A 16,177-nucleotide genomic window follows, 5' to 3' on the forward strand; every position below is an offset into this window, starting at 1 on the left:
TTTCTGAGCTGGATTGCAAGCTCATTTGGAGCTCGGGCAGTGCCTCCTCTAGAGGTCTCTGTACCCTGAGTCTTTAGGAAGAAGCCAGACTCCCAGGGGTCAGTGCGCAGTGAATTCTGGGTGCTCAGTAAATATCCATTCCACAGTGTCACGATGGGACATGGTGAGCTGCTTTGAAACAGCATTTCCCATGCCCCCCAGACCAAGCCCCCCATAGAATATGCAGAGCTGCTCTGTCCTGCTGACTCTCTGGGGCTCTTGGCAGGGTGGAAGTTGCTTCTTGTGAACAGCGGAGGAGAGAAGTTTTCCTAATGAGGCTGTTACCCACTCATTCACTCAGTAAACATTTATTTATGCAGTACTTATTCTCTGCCAGGCTGTGTGGGAAGCAATGAGACTGGAATGGTAATGGAGATAGTCAATATCTCCGTGCTTAAAGAGCAAATGATAGATTGGGAGAGACAGACATGAGCTAGAAATTTCATTTAACTAACACTATGAAATGCTTGTTATAGGTCAGGCTGTTCCAAGTATTTTATCATTATTAACACATCAAGCCCTTGTCATAACCCTTGGAGGCAGGCACTACTTTAATGTACATTTTACAGATGGGGAAATGAGACAGCACAGAGAGGTTAAGTGACTCATTCAGGGTCACACAGGTTTCGAAGTGGTGAAGCTAGAATTGGATCTCAAACCTCTTAAATACAGGGGAATAAATTAGAAAGTGGGAGGACTGTGGGCTATAGGGACCTACAGCAGGAACAACTAACATGGTTTCTTTGAGGGCTGCTGTGGGTAGAGGGCACGGTTCTCATGGCACTTGTGGTCCGTGGGTGCCTGTCTCCTCCCCTTCTAGTTCTCTCCTAGCAATTGGGAAAGAGACCACGGACACCTACTTTCAGCCCTACCTTCCCAGGGTCTGCAGCATCCAGGCGGACAGTTAGCATCTCCCAACTCATCAGCAAGCCGTGGTACTAGCCTTGCAGCCCTGGGTCTGAGGCCAGGCCTCTGGGTTCTTGGCAGCCAAAGCCTGTCTTTCTCTTCAGCCCGATGGCTGCTGGGAAATGAAGCCTGCTTTCCCACTGGCTGTCTGGGATCTGCTTTCCTGCCTCCTCTCCAGCTCTGCTCCTGGGCTGCAACCTGTCCTGCCTCGCCCTGCCCCCACCTGGGCTTCCCGAGCTCCCAGGGTGGACCCACCGCATCTGGCCCGGTCTTATTTTGAGGAGATCTCTCATCATTAGCTCCATCAGCTCGAGTCCTGGCTGAAGAGATCCATCCCCACTGGTTTCGAGGAAGAGACTGTATTGATGGGTGGCTTGAGAAATGTTGACGGGGTTTTCAGAACAAATGAGGCAGGTAGGCAACCCGGTGGTGGCAGCAGGGACAAGGGGAGAAATCACCCTCATAGAACCTAGGGGGCTGGAGGCCTGGAGGAAGAGCCACCTGGCAGGAGCTGTGGTCCTGAGAGGTGAGGCCACTGACCACCAACCAACCAACCAAACAAACAAAAATAACAAAAGTGGGGGGTTTCTAAAACAGAATGGGAGTTGAGGAACAATGCTCCAACCTCTCTCTCCTCCCAGGTGACAATGATGTCCATCAGTCACCCTGGAGCAGAGAAAGCAGAGGGATCTTGGGGTGGAGAGGAGATGGGAGGGAAAAGGAAGCAGGTCAGCCTTTCCTGAGGTTCCCTTTTGGTAGCCCGTTCCCACAGGAATGTAAGATGCATGAGAATATTTTTTTGTTGTTGTTGTTGAAGTTTATTTTAAATTTTAATTTATTTAAAAAACATTTTTTTAAATTAAAAAATTAAAATGATTTTAATTGACACATTTAAATTGTATATATCTATGGGCTACAAAGTGATTCTCTGCTATACATACACAATGTGGCAGGCTTAAGTCAAGTGCGTTGACCTCCTCACCACCCATACTTATTATTTTTTTTGTGGAGAAACATTTGAAATTTATTTTCAGTGATTCTGAGGAATATGATATGTTAGCATCAATATCATCACTGTACCGTACAATACATCTCTGAAGTTTATTCTTCTAACTGAATTCGTATCCTTGGACCAGCATCTTCCTGATACATCCTCACTCCCCAGCACCTGGTAACCACTGTGCTACTTTCTGAGTTCCACTTTTTTAGGTTCCACATGTCAGTGAGATCCTGTGGTATTTGTCTTCCTGTGTTATTTCACTCAACGTAATGGCCTCCAGTTCCATCTGTATTGCTGTAAATGACAGAGTTTTCCTCTCCTTTAAAGGGCTGAATGATACTCCATGATGCATATGCATTATGTATATGTATTATCCACTCATCTGTTGATGGGTATTTAGATGGAGTCTGTATCTTTTCTATTGTAAATAGAGCTGTGAGAACGTGGGCAGGTGTCTGTTTGACATATTGATTGCAAATTCAGAGTGGAGCTTTTTTTTTTTTTTTTTTTTCCTTTTTTTAAACTGATCTTTATGTCTCTCAAGCACCTTGAACAGTGTCTGGCACTTAGTATATTCTCAACAAATACCTCCATCTCCACCACCCCCAACTCTTTTGGACTGAACAGTACCATAGAGTGGCAATTTCAAAATCTTTCCTGGAGGTAAACTCTGGTGACCCATGCAGAAGCCTCTGATCCCATGGCTGGGGTACCATGGAGGGGGATTCAGGCTATATTCTCTCCATGTGGAGGATGGACCTAATACTTCAGGTAACTTGTCCCATTAGGTGTGCCTGTGAAGATGGGAGACAGGACAGAACCTGTGGGTGACAGTCTTGTTTGAGCCATGAAGTTTCATGTTTCTTTCCGCTCTTGACCTCTCTCCTCAGGTGGCTCCATGCTAATCTCAGCAGTCTGCTGCTTCTTCCTGTTTTTTGGCAATAGTGAGTCTGCAATGATTGGCTGGCAATGCCTGTTCTGCGGGACCAGCATTGCGGCCTGGAATGCTCTGGATGTGATTACAGTGGAGCTGTATCCCACCAACCAGAGGTCAGTCCTTCCTGGGATTTCCTTTGGACTTGTTGGACTTCTTTAGCTAGAAGTTCACCTGCCCACTAAATCTTGCAAAGTGCCTGGCCATCTTGGTCTTTCTTGTGCTCCATGCACCAAATATATTCTAGGTTATTGAGTTTCTCTGCATAAGGGTTGGCAAGGTCCTGAAGTGGGCAGTCTGTGGCTCGATAGGATGGGGTGGGTGGTCAAAAGGTAAAAGACAAGATCTAGCTACATCTAGGCAGAGGATTAATATTGAACAATTAGCAAAACCTGTGTCATGCAATCCTCAAGGGAGGTGAGAACAAGCCTGCCCACAGGAGATAAAGGGAAAAGGTGAACTAGAAAACCAAGCGTGGGGGTGGGGCTGGGGAGTGAAATAAAGGTGGGGATGAAGGATGAAGTTCCAGGGCATTTGCAGAGAATATGTCAGAGAAGCCCAGGGTTTACTTTTATTTTGTACAAGCCACATGGGAAAAGGCCTAGTTTAAAGGCACAGGGTCAAGGCCATTACTTGGTAGTTGTTTCTCCACGTGGAGGGGGAATTGTGAATTTTAAGGTGAAGATAAGTGGCCCTGTGGCCAAAAAAGAATGTGAAGGAGTGTGGAAGGTGGGTAAATGGATTTCTAAAAACAAAACAAAACAAACAAAACAAACCAACCAAACAAACAAAACAAAAAAACCTTAATAATAGTCCCCAAATTAGTGACAGAGAAGATGGGATTTGGGTAGCTACACTAAGTCCCCTCCTCCAAAAAAAAAAAAAAAGAAGAAGAAGAAGAAAAAAATTGATCGTTATTTGAATGGGATGTAATTTTATATCTAGGAGACTGAAGAGAAACAACTAGAAACAAGAAAGTAATACTGGTCAGGTGATCAGCAATAAAACTACTTTAATGGCTTACAGGTTTTAAAATGTATCAAAACAAGTTAAAAATGTAACTGAAGCTGAGTGTGGTGGCTCACCTGTAATCTCAGCAAGTTGGGAGACTAAGGCTGGAGGGTGGCAAGTTCAAGGCCAGTAAGAACCTCAGCAACTTAGTGAGACCATCTCAATAAATAAATAAATAAATAAGGGCTGGGGATATAACTCAGTGGTTAAAGTACTGGGGTTTATAATCCCCAGTACCAAATAAATAAATAAGTAAATAAATAAAATAAAATAAATTAAAAAATAAAAAGGAATTGAAGTCCATTTGTAATAAAACACCTAGAAATCAATTTGAAACACTCATAGGAATAAAACTATAATAACCGTAAAACTTACAAAGAGGTAAAAGGAGACTTAAATAAATGTCAAGATATAACTCATTATGTATAAGATGATTTAATCTCATGAAAATGTCAAATTTTATTTAGTTTTTCTCTAACTTATGAGAGTATTTCAGAATTCAATGAGATTTATTTCCTCTGGGATCTTGAAAAAAAATATTCTGAATTTTATTTAGAAAAGCACATGTGAAAATAAATATACAGGAAAATGCTGAAAACAAAAAGACTGGGATTAGGTGATAGTGATTATAAAGGTAAAGAGTTTTTCAATTATAGATAAATATAAAAAGGAATTGTGAGTACAAAAATATAACCACATTCTTAAATTCTGGTATAAAAATATTTTACTTCAGTTGGGGAGCAATGGTGTTGGGAACATTATGTCTGTGTATAGATGAGGTCATGGCAGGATAAATGGCGAATAATAGTTATCATTTGGAAGTGTGACTGAGGGACAGTAACTAGGATTAGGTGATAAACCCCAAAACTTTATGGCTTTCCGAGGAAGTAGGCATTTCATTTTTTTCTTTTGTAGAAAACTACAGGAGGCAGTTTAGGCTCTTTCTATGTTGTTCTTCCTTGTCTAGACTTAATCGTGGTCTACGATGAGACCATTTATGTTTTAGGAAGTAGGATAGAAGGAAACAAGACAAAGAAGAAAGCAGAAAGCCTGATCAAGAGCTTTCTTAAGGAAGTTTCTTAGTAGGTACCATTTGTATTTACAACCCATTGGCTAGAACCAAGTCACATGACTACAGCCAGCACCAAGGGATTCTGGGAAATGTAGTCTTACATTTGAAGAACTATATGGAGGGACAACTAGCAGTCTGCCACAAGGAGGTGTTACTGAGGGAGAACATTACACTTTCTGTTTTGCATATGTCTTTATTATTTTTGCAACAAGCAAGTACTAACTGTAAGTATTTTAAGAACAGATATATTTGAAAAGAGAAGGAAAAAAACTTGAAGGCAATAATTCAAAACATTAATCATTGTGATTGCCTTAAATATTTTCGTATCTTTATATTCTGTATTTCCAAATTTGATTAAATGAGAATGTGCTAATTTTATATTTAGGAAAAAAACTGCCCCGGCCACCCCCCCACTCAAGAAAAAGAACCCTGTTTTATTTATCTAAAAAGGTCCAGAATTTCAGAATTCTTTCCTTTCCTTTTCTTTTGCAGGGCAACAGCCTTTGGCATCCTCAATGGATTATGCAGATTTGGCGCCATCCTAGGAAACACCATCTTTGCTTCTTTTGTTGGGATAACCAAAGTGGTCCCAATCCTTCTGGCTGCTGCTTCTCTGGTTGGGGGTGGCCTGATTGCCCTTCGACTGCCAGAGACTCGAGAACAGGTCCTGATGTGAACAACCTATGGGGAAAGGAAAGATCAAAAGAATCTTGTCCAGGACACTAAAATGCAGCCACATCTCCTACCTGTCATTGTCCACAGGACACCTTGGATAGCGCAGGAGAAGTTGATTTTGAGATCTCTAGTTTAGGACCCACTTCAGTTGTCAATATGTTTGTTACTCAGGTGACTGATTTGGGGTGCCCTGAGCCACTCTTAGGATCCCAGAGCTGTGTACTTGGCCTCAGGTTTCCCCAGCCCAAAGTAGAGGGAGGACCCTTCATTGAGTACATACCTAAGCAAAGACTGTGCATTTCCCTAAGTGAGGTGCAAGAACTTATTTGCATTTCAAAATGAATTTGAGGTTGAGAAACATAAAGCTTCCAGGAGATCAGTGACCTAATGAATTAACTTGCCTAGAAGTTAGGGAGATCACATATTTTTACATTCAAAGGTATCACCGAACATATTTTCCATTTGAAAATTGGCACAATAGCATTGAAGATACTCTGATATACAAAACCAAATATTTAATCACTATCTATAGAGATCGACTTTGCTAAGCGTCCTCAGCTTTCCATGATGACTAGGTGATACATTTAAGAATGACATTTATTGCTGTTTTGCTATTTGAAGAAACTTAACAGGATGAGTATTCTGTAAACTAAGTTTGTATATAACTGTCTTTGGGTTTATTTGCAAATATTGCCAGCATTTTAGCCATATTTTGGGAGAACTTGGTGTTTGAGGTCCCAGGAAATTGGGTGCAATCAAATAAAATGCAAGCACAATTTCTTATAGCCATTTAACCTGCTGTTCAGAGGATGCACTTAGCAAATTAAGTGTGGTTTCATTTAGTCCAGGCACTTTTCTTCCTGTGGGTAGAGAGGTTACATTTCTCTTCTACACAGATGACCTGTGAAGCTGAAGCTTACCATCTTCAGTACTGGTCTTTGACTTGGCTTTTCAACCAGAAACAACACAAGATGTTTTCCTTGGCCTCTGGCACTTCCTTTATAGGCAAGAATCAAATAACATGGGGAGTTCAGGGATAAGGAAACATAGCCACAGTTCTCCCAAGTGTGAATTCTTTCTGTTTGCTTAGCAGTAAAACAGGATCCATATTTGTTACAGTGATGAGGTCCCATGAGACATACTACATGTTCTAGTTTGAGGCTTTTGAAACACAGGCCACTAGCCTGGCAGTCAGGGAATATAGTGGAGTCCGACGTATTTTCCTTCAGTACTCTAAGATGAAATTCCAGTTTGGGACATAAGAAGAGAGTGGGTGAGGTGAGGAACCCAGGACAAACCCCTCTGGCAAAGGTCAGCAATAGACTGAAGACCTGCCTCCAAGAAAAAGGAATAATTTTGTTTTAATAGTCAGAATTGCCTAGCAGCAAAAGCGGCAGTGAGCCCCATAGGGAGTTCCTACCACTGAAGGTGAATGTGCCCAGGCTGGGTGAGTGGCAATCTGCAAGAACTAGTTCTCTGATTTGCTGCAAAGGGCTTCACTTTGCCTATCAGAAAGCTCCAAAAATTAATATAGAATGATAATGGTGTTGAATGTTTCTTCCAAAAATGCTTACCTCCTTCCCTAGCTTCAGGTCATCTTTCTAAAATTCTCTCCATTAACAGGTCAACAGGGGGAAGGAGTAAATTTTATGACACCTTTCCACCTTCAATTTGAGATCAGTTTTAATGGTTAAAATGTTTACTCTGCTTCTCGTATCCCCACCTCTTTATTTACTCCACCTTTGTGTGTGTGTCGGGGTAAGGAAGACCAAGTCTGATTTGACATCCCAAACCCCCTAACTGTACATATGTATATGTAAATATACCATCATGTATTAACATTTCTCTCAGTGTTTTATAGGAGTTAACTAACGTAATGCTAAGTCGATAATGACAGACTCTATGTAATATAGCTGTAATATACTTTCCGTATTCTTGTGATATGAAATACAGTGGCTAGGATCATAAAAGAGAATTGCATAGATCCAGGATTACCACATCCCTTGTAACATTGTTCTTCAATGGATAGTACAATTGAATGAGCAGCAACCACTTAAGAAATGTACAAGACAGAGCTTGCTTTTCTAGTTAAGATGGTTCTTGTAAATTTAAATTATGATTAACTTTTGAGTGCAGGGTGGCTGCAATAATTCATGGGTTAACTCCAGTTGGTTTCCTGGACTCAACTTCAGAATTATCTTTATGGCTCCTTAAACCAACTACCTAACCAACCAAGTGCGACTCCTATTCCATCCATCATGTGGGCATTGGTGAAGGCTTTCCCCCTGGAGAGTTTGCCTGGCACTGGGACCTGGCCACTTCTCACAAGCTGTCAGTACTGCTGAGATTAATGTGTCTTTAAAAATAGTCTCCGTGGCAGGACCTTGGGGGATAATGCACAGCTTTCCTGACCATCCATTTCTTTTTCATTTTGTGTTTTACCCTGAGAAACTCCTGACAGCATCCACGGAGGGGCAGAGGGACGATGTGTTCTTTCATTGAGCAAATCCCTTCATGGTTCGTGATGCATTTAATGATGCCCAGTTTGGGAGTAGTTTCTTTTAACAGTCTCAACTGTATTGTGACATCTCCTGATGTTGATTTTTGATCTTTTGTTTTATTAAAAATAATTAGTGAAAGAGGTGTGCCTATATGTGAAGTTTGTAGCGTCTTACCTTGAGGTCATGTAATAAATAACTCCACTCCCAGAGTTCCCTGGTATATGTTACTTCATGAAAAAAAATAATAAAAATAACTAATAAAATCTTTAAGAACTGGGGTTAGAGATTGTTTCCAGGCACTAAGGTCTTTTCTGTACTCCTAAATTAGCTGAATCATTTTCTTATTTGTGCATAGGGAACTTGAGAGGTGAAATGGAGACACTGTGGCCACATGTGATGTGGGCTAGTAGTGGGCTACAAGGTCCTATGCTGCTGCTTGCTTAGTTTCTGAACTAATCCCCCCAGTCACCGATGTCTCACTATAGAGCCTCCCACAGTTTTTTTTATAGTGAGACAATGTGACCAACACTTACCCTCCACTCCTGAGACCATTGTTGACTATCCACTGGGCTGTTTAAGGTAGAAGATGTGAAGAATCAGTGTAAACATGAAAAGGTTAGTATTTATCCATCTTCTTAGCCATTCCTTCCTTCTTTCACTCACTCATCCACTCTGTCCGCAAATACTCCTGTGCCCATCTCTTGCTATGGCCTGAGGTTAGGGTAAAAACGCTGGTCACAATTCCTTCCCTCTGATTTATTCTACTTACAGTGAGCAGGCATGATGGGTATTAAATATGTCTTAACACAAAGTGCAGGGACTGTATAGCTGGCAGGATGCACCTCTTTTTTGCAAGGGGATTCCTACTGCCCTGCCAGACAGCTGTGGGCTTCTGAATCTGGCTCCTCTCCAGGCACTTTTCCTGAAGGAATGTGCCAGTTTCTTATCTTGATAAGGGAAGGTAAGGGAAACAGTGCATTTGTTCATTTCCTATTGATTTAATCAGTTTTTATGGAATGGATTTTGCAGAAAATTTGTCAGGGAAGAAAGAAGAGAGGCCAGGAATGCATGCAGGACATTGGAGGTGAGTCTTCCAGTAGCCCTGGGAAGGCGTTTCTACCTGCACATCTGGTTTTTCTAGACAGAATTTGTACTGAGATAAGACTGATGTAATAGTTGGGATTTGTAAGAATTAACTCAAAATTAATTAATTAACTGAAAACCCCAATAAGCTAATTTATAGTAAGTTCATAATAAGTTAGTTTGTTTCTCTCATGTGAAGGGAACTTGGAAAAAAGACAGCCATGGCTGTTATGGTTGCCCTGTGAGCTTATCGTTGGGAATACACTCATTTTACCTTCAGACTTTTTGATCTTTCATTGAGGCAGCCTCATGGGCTGGGACGGCTGTTCACACCCACAATTCAAGCAGGAAGCCGAAGGCAGGGCAAGGAACCAAGGGGCGACACCCCTCAGCTGAGCCAGTCTGTATGAAAACTGCTCTCCACATGCATATCCTTGACTTCCCTTTGTTGAAGAGAAGGCAAGGAAATGTGGTACTTACTGGGAATGTGGCCAACACAACTCTGAATTGAGGATCTTGGTACTATAAAAGAGGAAGGATGGGTGAACAAATGCTGAAATATTGCATACATCAGGATCACCTGGCAGGGTTTCAAACCAGAGACACTGATTCAGTAAATCTGGGGTGGGGTCTGAGAATTTGAGTTTTTAACAATCTCCCGGGTGGCATGGACGAGTTCAGCTTACATCCACATCTTGAGTAGCGCTGACAACCTGCCAAGAGGTGATACTGATTTGTTGGTTAAGTTTCATTGTCTTGATAACTTAATGTCAGCCCAACCAGAAACTCACAAAAACTAGCAGCCTGTGAAAAACGATAACCATCTTATTAGAGTTTGAAGCCTATCAGCTAGTGGCAGGACATCAGCACATCACTGGAAGTGTCAGGGACAATATTTCCTTCCCTAGAGACTACTTGGTTTCTCTCAGGCCTTGTCCTTATGGGCCCATGTCTGCCTAAAGGGCTCTAATTATTGCTAGACTAAGCAGAGGGTGTGAGCCCTTCCACCTGGGTGCAGAGATCTCTGTCTTGGCTACATCTACCTTGTAGTGAGTTTCAGAGACAAATATATTTGTGGCAACTATGTTTATAGATTTTTGTAGATAAATATGCCTGTGGCATGATTAATTCACTGGGCCTTATAATGGAACTCTTTGATCCTAATAGTTTTCCCCTATCTGAGGAAGCACAGGGTGACTGAGGCATGGCTAGGGATGAGCCTGACCCTTGCTTCGAAGTGTTTCTTGAATAGCATTCTCCTTTAGAGAAAGGCAGAGTGGGACAAATTCTTCCACGTGTACCTTGCTCTACACAGATTTACAGAATGGCTTCCGTAGGGCCTGCACTGTGCTAGAAACCTAAGTGGATTTCCCCCTGTCCAAAACATTGTGCTACTGTGGCTCTCTCTGTCATGTTTAGTCACAGCCCTAAGAGCCGTTGGGAAATCAATCACATAGAGCCTTGGCATTTGAGGCATACTGAAAGCCCATTTTGTTTAATTTGCAGAGGCGTGGCGGAGAATTCATGTGCATGACTTTTGGTGGCAGCACAAGATTCCCAAAGCATTGATGATGAAATGAACCAGACTAGAGCTAGCCACAGTGGAAAAATGAAAGTTGTTAGGAGTCAGCACTATCTAGAGGTTGGGTGGGGGATTTGTTTAGCAGGTCCTTCCCACACCTTCTGGAAGGTTCAGTTCCTAAGTGGAGAACAAGGACTCACTGTCATGTCACCTTGAAACACACATTTAGTTGTCCATTTGCCTTTCATCCTACAGGCTTAAAATATATTAAAATTTCAGAGACCATAAAGATGGGTTTTCAGAGCTGCCCTCTGCTAAAGGTTGCCTCATTTGATAATCACTGGTAGGGAGTTTTATTAAATCACAGTTACTGTCACTCAGGAGAGGGAGCCATTGAGGACCCCGAGCTTCACCTCTTACAAATAAAATAGAGCCTCAGTAATTCACCTTTCTCCAAATCGGCATTAGTGATGATTTCAGTAGAGTCTGAACAAAAAAAAAAAAAAAAAAGGCTATAGAAAGATCTTCCCATCTCACCACAGAAGAAAAGAGGTAGTGAGGTATTGTGGATGTTAAGTGGCTTGACTTAGCCACTCCACAGTGTATACCTACAGTCACGTGCAGCTTCAGGATGGAGGCACATTCTGAGAGAGGTGTAGTTAGGCAGTTTCATGGTTGTGCAGACATCATGGGGTATATTTATACAAGCTAAAATGGCTAGGGTGATATAATTGTATTGGAGCCACCATGTTACATGTGGCCCATTTTTTTTATGAAGTGAATGACTGTACACCAAAACATCATGTTGTGTACCACAAGTATATGCAATTTTGACTTTTCAATTAATAAATAAATAAAATCAATTTCCAGGAAAATTAGATTTTCAACTATATCACAAAGGAATTGCTTAAAAATAGGGAGAAAAACAGCTAGTACAGCCAGTAAGCACTTGATGAACCAGTTATGACTCTTTATCTGTTGAAGAATTTCCCCCCAAGAATTACCAAAACAATTCTATAGACCCCTCCAAATACTCAAAGTGATAAAAGTATACTTCTTTAAATGTATTTTGTGATTACATTTACCAGCAGCACAGGTACTAATGGTTTTAAGAAGGATACTTTTCAGAAACCTGTGTTTACATAATTTACCGTGGAAATAGCAACCTTATTATGAGTTCAAAATGTGCAAAAATTTTGATAGCACATTCCTAAGCTGTGATAAATAAGCTAGAAAAGAGAGTCGTTTTAGAGGTAGCCCTGAATACATAGATGCTCATCTGGTAAGCTTAATAAATGATTTTGAAAGGAAGCACATTTTAAAATTACATTCTGTGGAAGTATATGAAGGTATTTATGACATAAAAAATAGAAATAAAGGCATAACTTATTCTCTCTCTGTGGGTCTCTCAAATCATTATTATTTTTAACATATAAGCCGGTTTGGACTATTTTTACCTAAGATGTAAAAGATATCTTAAATAAGTTCAAAATATTTACTGAGTAGTTCGATGCAAATTGCCAATTTTGCTATATTTCAAAGGAGTAAAATATCAAAATGGCCAATACATGCATTTCAGCCTTCAGGAATGAAGGTATGTGAGGTTATTATTTTGCATGAGATTGTGTTCCACCTTTTTGGTCCATCTGAATCCTGAAGGCCCAGGCCCTATCAGATGAAGAGAGCAACCATATCTTCTATTGTTATTTCTCTGTTCATGATGTGATGGGTAACATAAATAAAACAGATTGAGGTATTAGAAGGTTTTTTTTTTAAGTTTATATAGTTTTTAAAAAGTCTATCCACAGTAATTCCTGTTTGCGAATCTTTTTTCCCCCCTTTTCTATTTCAAAGTAATAGCCTAAACTTGGAAAGTTCAAATTAATCTTTGGGCTCTCATAAGCAAATTTGAAAGATTAACAGGTTTCATTCTTTGTGGTAGGAGGTGGTCCTAGAGATGTGCCATTTTGGGAAGAGAAAAAAAATGCCCAGATATGGGTGACTGTCTAAGTCTGTTTTACATTGCTATAACAGATTGCCTAATATCAGGTAATATATAAACAAAAGAGGGTTCGGTGGCTGAAAAGTTCAAACAGCATGGTATAGGTATCCAGTGAGGGACCCTTGATTGTACCACAACATGGCGGATAGGAACATAGGGTGGAAGCACATGTGAGAGAAGTCACATAGTGACTTGGCAGGGAAAAACCATATCCAAACCATAGATCCCTGAGTGTCTGGCCAGTGGTTTTGAATCATCTGTTTAGCAACTGCTGCAAAAGCAACCATCTTCTTCTTCCTTCAAGTAGGTGGGACATTACCTCCAGCCTGTCATTACCTTTCATTACCTTGGTAAGCTGTTAAGTACCAGTGTCCACTACAGAAATTCACTCCTGTGGATATTGCCTTTGAACTAAGGCAACAGTGGTGCCTGGTATCTACAAGTCTCTACAGGTGTCCAGGTATCTGGAGGTATATGGACCTGTGAAGCAGGAAGAGAATAATTTGTAGGTACAGAAGGCATGTGACACACTTGCTGTCATTGAGAGGTGCTGACTCACAGCCAGCTGAGGACGGAGAAGTTTCTTTGGAAGCCTGCCATCTTCCTGTAAAGCACCTTCAGGTTGACATGATTAAAACTGTCAGTTTTACTTTAGTCTGTGTCATGCTTACTTATCAGACCTGTGATTTCCATGGCCAAGAGGGGGACACAGAGCCTCATGCTATGTGTCATGATGAAGTCTGCAAGTGACGGGCAAAGGGACCCATTAACCAGTTCACAATGATGTGACAGCTAACTGGACAGTTTTTACCATAAGTCCATCTAGAGCTCTTCACATTGCTCTATAAATATGCCACATGCTGTGAATGCAGCTAGGGAATTCTGAAGCTGATGCTGTAGGTGCAACCAGAAGCATGCTTGACTTCTCATCATGTTTTTTAATGCTCTGGATTCCTTCTCCCTTTGATTGTCTCTGGAAAGTAGAAATGTTCCTATGATCTACACTTTTTTGTTCTTTGCTATGTTAAAGTAGTGGACATATTTGATTTGGTAATGGACAAATACATTTTTCATCTTGAGTCATTGTGATCCAGAGATTATCAAACACTTACTGAAAACTCACTTATCATACATAACAAGGACTATGATGAAGTAAACAATGATGTAAGTGCTATTTTCCTCTCTTTAGAAATGGAGAAACTGAAACATAAAGTAACTAACCAAAGAACAAATAGCTATTAAGAGAGGTGAGACTATTATGCTCATCACCAGGTGGTGAATATGGTAATAAAACCCCACTGACCTTATCCCAGAGAAGCCTGAGCATAGGTTGGTCATTAGCTTCAGATGCTTCTGTGCCACCAGGCCAGTATCAGATGCCATCTGTAATGTAGAGTACTCTACAAGATGGTGAGCTGATGTGACAGTCGTAGGCATTTTCCTAGGCATTGTGACTAACACAGTGCTTGGCACCTAGGCATCAGTAAATGAAGAGGGGGGCAGGTGAATGAGCACACTGGGTGAATGCAAAAGAAAAATAAAAACATCAATTTTCGAAACGACTGATTCAACTGGATTGCTTCAAAGGCTGAGCTAACACATTGCAGCTGTAGCTTTGGGCAAGGATCTCGAATCTCCTGTTTTTCTGACCTTTAAAACTTTAGTGAATGGTGGAGAGGTTTGGGGTGGCTCAGAGGAGGGCCTTGTTCTGAGGAGTTGGTGTTGGTCCTCAGGGGGCTGAGGGTGGCATCCTTTGCTAACTAGCTAGGAAGCCTTTCAGTATTTTAACAAATACGGCTGTTTCAGCGTGCATTAGCTGAACGGGCAACTTGGGAGCCTGGAGTCAACCCCAGGGCAGTTTCCTCCTCTAGTACTACCCAAAGCTGCTGAGAAAAAACTGTGAAGCTGGATTTAGATTGTAAAGCATGCTTATTGCTTTATTCCTGTAGCAACACTAGAGGGCAGTAGATACCTTGAGAATGCAAAACGGGCGCCTGCTCTGAGGTTGGTTGGCCCAGTCTCTCAGTCTCTGCTCAGTGGAAGGGTTCAGCTTTTCTAATACACCTAGGATTTCCCCCTCTGCTCTTTAGGATGTATCCAAATGTGAAAGTGGTTCCAGAAGACATTTGATGGAGGACCTGGTGTTTCCTTTAGGTACATAATAGGCTCAGGTCTGAAATCGAGACCATCCTTTTGACTTTGGGTGATGGTGGGGAGATGTAGATTCAGCAATCATTTATTAGACATAACTGTATGAAAATATCCAGAACTATCTTTCTTTTAACTCAGGTTTATTTAACCAATCCTTCACCCTTCACCTGGGTTAGGGCTAATGTTGCTGATTAATTTCCAACCACCTCTGGATGTGCCTGGGAGTATGTGAGGACAATGTAGTGTAATCAAGGATGTGGACATGGAGGTGGTTTGTGTATTCATAAGGCATCTGCTCAAATATGGAACTCTTCTGCATGTGGGAAGAGGCTCCTGGCATTAACTATATTAAACACCAGCAGCCACTGAAGAGCTGAGCTCACACGAGTGGATCTTTTCAACACACCCGATTCATGCAAAGGCAATTGTGTACCCAGCTTACTTTTGGAGCCTTCTGGTGCTTGGCTGTACCCCTAACTTGTGTGATGTAAAGGAAAGCTTTGGGATCTTGGGTTGGTTGCTTAATTTCCATTTCCTCATCTTTAGGAAAGAAAAAGGCAGACAAAGTAGCTGCAGGGTCCCTGTAGGGTTTGACCATCTACAGTGAGAACAATATCCACTTGGGAATGCAAATGAAGCAAAATGCAGAAACAGAATTTCCTGTGTGAGTCTTGGTAGGATACAAGAAGGAGAATGCATGCAATATCAGCTGTATTTCATTGTGAGACTCTTGGCAGGATATAATTTGCTTATTGCCCATGAGTAGCTTTTGCAGAGGGAGTAATAGGTGATCTTTAAGTGTAGTGTGCAGAGAAATGTGGGCTTAGGACTAAACATCCTCAGAGAAAATGGAGTTTAGTTTTGTATTAAGATCTTGGCTGAGATACCAACGAGGTAGTGATGAAAAACTGCATTTAGCTAATCAGTGAAGACTGAAAGAAGGCAATCAGAAAGAACAGGAAATAGCCTGGAGAGAGAGAGAGAGAGAGAGAGAGAGAGAGAGAGAGAGAGAGAGAGAGAGAGAGAGAGAGAGATTGGAATTGATTTGTAGTTAGAAAGTCAGAAAGTCCAAGGTTCAAATCCTGGCAAGTGAGGGACCCGTCTGAGACTCTTTTTCCATCTGATGGTCATAAATATTAGTTGCCTCTTCCTTTTTGTTGTGCTTTGAGTCTGTGAAGAGAGAAGGCACTTCGTGTTTTATTCTCCCTAGAGTCAAACAAGTGAAAAGGACACTAGACAGTGTAGTGGAAGAGTGGAGGAGTCAGGATATGTTACGTCTGG

The 16,177-nt window shown here is 41.4% G+C and overlaps 1 long non-coding RNA gene across 1 annotated transcript; it reads left to right on the forward strand.

The window, feature by feature from the left end:
• The first annotated feature begins 25 nt into the window (after window positions 1-25).
• LOC144372254 (uncharacterized) lies at window positions 26-8,278 on the forward strand. The gene is made up of 2 exons (XR_013432299.1): window positions 26-2,995; window positions 5,455-8,278. It is a non-coding gene; the product is annotated as an uncharacterized LOC144372254 (long non-coding RNA).
• The last annotated feature ends 7,899 nt before the right edge of the window (window positions 8,279-16,177 follow it).

This window comes from Ictidomys tridecemlineatus (assembly GCF_052094955.1).
Source record: "Ictidomys tridecemlineatus isolate mIctTri1 chromosome 5 unlocalized genomic scaffold, mIctTri1.hap1 SUPER_5_unloc_1, whole genome shotgun sequence".
Taxonomy (NCBI): domain Eukaryota; kingdom Metazoa; phylum Chordata; class Mammalia; order Rodentia; family Sciuridae; genus Ictidomys; species Ictidomys tridecemlineatus.